Source organism: Branchiostoma floridae, chromosome 4 (genome assembly GCF_000003815.2).
Source record: "Branchiostoma floridae strain S238N-H82 chromosome 4, Bfl_VNyyK, whole genome shotgun sequence".
Lineage (NCBI taxonomy): Eukaryota > Metazoa > Chordata > Leptocardii > Amphioxiformes > Branchiostomatidae > Branchiostoma > Branchiostoma floridae.
Window position 1 is genome coordinate 17,374,891 of NC_049982.1, and position 2,502 is coordinate 17,377,392.

A 2,502-nucleotide genomic window follows, 5' to 3' on the forward strand; every position below is an offset into this window, starting at 1 on the left:
CCAGAATCTACAGAAACTGTGGTACCTGACCATGCTGCCATGCCATTCTTTAAGGTATCGTATACATGTACATACAGATCTTGTCTAATTACAAAGGCCTGATTTTCAAACAGTCCATGGCTAAAGGAGTGCCTGGGCGCAATCCACTATGCTTCTCATCACCTGAGACTGGATATATCCTAATAATGGTCTGGACTTTGCATACATTATGCTGTGTTTGATTTGACACAATAATCTGACTATTGTTAAGATATGTAATGTAACATAAATTCACCTTGACTTGATATTTCCCCTCAGAGAGGAAAAGAAAACGTAAAAGGGCACAAGAAGGACAAGCGGAAGGCCAAACATGTGACAGTCAGTGAATCCGGGACACCAGGGAAGTCTCGCATTCCTCTTCGACAGAACAACTCTGACCGTCAGTAAAGAGCTTTCCTCTGTCTTATGTCCTCATGTAAATCTGTCAGACAGTTATTACTTTTATGTGTATGGAAATTATCTTATCTGTTAGATCATGCTTGCAATTGCTGTTATGCTTTGTAAAATAAATATTGTGCAAATGCTGTGTGGATTCCTATTGATTAACAGACATTTGGAAGTATGTGAATATGCAGGAATATGTACTTGTTGTAGCTTCACATTGAGTTGATTTGGTAGTGTTCAGTTAACTACCTTTTCAGTTTTCTTCATAATTACATGGGTGATACTGATACTGATTTTTCAGGAGCTGGTAGACAAATTGCTTGCATTTATCCTAAGAATATTACTTGCAGCCCACATGTAGAGTAAAACGTGTGTTGTACCTTTTATAACAATGAGTATTGTGCAATGGTAGGAGATTGCCATTGTACCAATAATACTAGTTTTATTGGGAAATATGTAAAACATTCAGTATAACCTGGTTTATGTATTTTTTTCTGGGGTTTTGCCATTTTCAATGTCTATCATTCAGTTACTGAAATTGTGACATTGATTTTTAACGTCATAGACATTAAAGTGAAACAAATACTTCCAGGTTACTTTTTAATGAGTAGGAGGACTTAAAAATCACATGCTTTTTCAAATAACATGTTTACATCATATAACAATAGGTTATTTCATATGTATATTATACCATTCTAATTGTAGTTGTTAAGTCTCTTAATAAAAGCTGTTTACTTATCAACTGGAGTATGGACTTAATTGATTTTTTACTTATGAACAAGTTACTAGTAACAAAAGTTAGGAACACAGAAACAGAGCAGTCCCCACCAGGGTATGTGGATCATGGGGAAAGTAGACTTGTGAGTCAGCCCATGCTAACTTATAAGGGTAGATTTAGAATTCCCCTCCAGAGACCATGCAGCCCCCTAACCCTCAAGTAGCAATACTCCCCTGGCAAATTATTCTCCCTATCATAGCCAGCCTAGTAGAGATTTGAATTTGGAAATGTGGCAGATTTTATGAAATGAACTGTCAACTACCTGCTTTACCAGATATGAGTATTATTGGAAATTTTATGCTGTTTTGCAAGTATGAGAATGTAGCACAAAATGAAAAGGCAGTTTTAAAAAAGTGATCCCAATCAAGGTGTTCTGTATTTTTAATTCATGTTTGCCGTAAGTCTAATCCATGACAAATGTTGATGATGGATGTTATTCAAGAGCTCTGATGAAAAGGGATAGTGGTTGGCTGGTTGCATTTCATTTGATAGTACCACAAGTCTCCCCTTTACTATAAATGCATTTACATTTTCAGGGTTTGATTTTAATGTTTTTGCTGCGACCTTTTCATTGAGAACTCAAAAATGACGCAAAACATTTTGTTGTCTTCTGGCCATCTAGTTGTTTGTCTAAGCCTACATGTATTTGCTACAATACTTTGAACAGTAATATAATGTGTCGGAGGCAACTGTTCCATTTGTAGCACCCTTGCCGATGTGATAGGTTTCCATAGAGAGGTGTGTAGAGATTAGGAGCAATGTTTTAAAGTAAATGTATGCCAAATGAACATTTCCACAGAAATTTTTGCAATTAACAATACAGTTAGCTGGTTAATAGGATCTGGAACAGTCAGACCTATAAATGCTGTCATAATGTGGTTTATTTGAAATTTACTTGGTAACCTCTGGGTTCAACCATCCAGGATTACATGCAATGTTATGTTCATCATAGGTGCAAACACCCGACACAAGATGTTGATGCCATAATAGATATATTGCAAAAATTTGCAAGGAATACATATTGCAAGCTCTAGATTTTGTTGCTGTTACAGTTACTGCTAAGCATTTAGTACTTCCCATATCCTCCAAAACTCAGCAAATATTACAACAAACAGTAAACCAAACTTGCTTTAAACTGAATGCAGAATGCCCATTTATCTGTCTTGTGCCTTTCTTGTAAATATTTTGACAGAATTTAATAGCTAAAAGTTGCAACTTTTTGCTCCAAAATCTTTAACATAAAGCTAGCTTAGAAATACAGAAACTATACTAGTATATACTATGTCTGCCTAGTCAATCTG

At 35.7% G+C, this 2,502-nt stretch overlaps 1 protein-coding gene across 1 annotated transcript in view; it reads left to right on the top strand.

The window, feature by feature from the left end:
• LOC118414292 (kinesin-like protein KIF11) overlaps nucleotides 1-2,502 on the top strand; it is a gene marked incomplete at its 5' end in the record, with an annotated part of 22,270 nt that overhangs the window by 5,437 nt on the left and 14,331 nt on the right.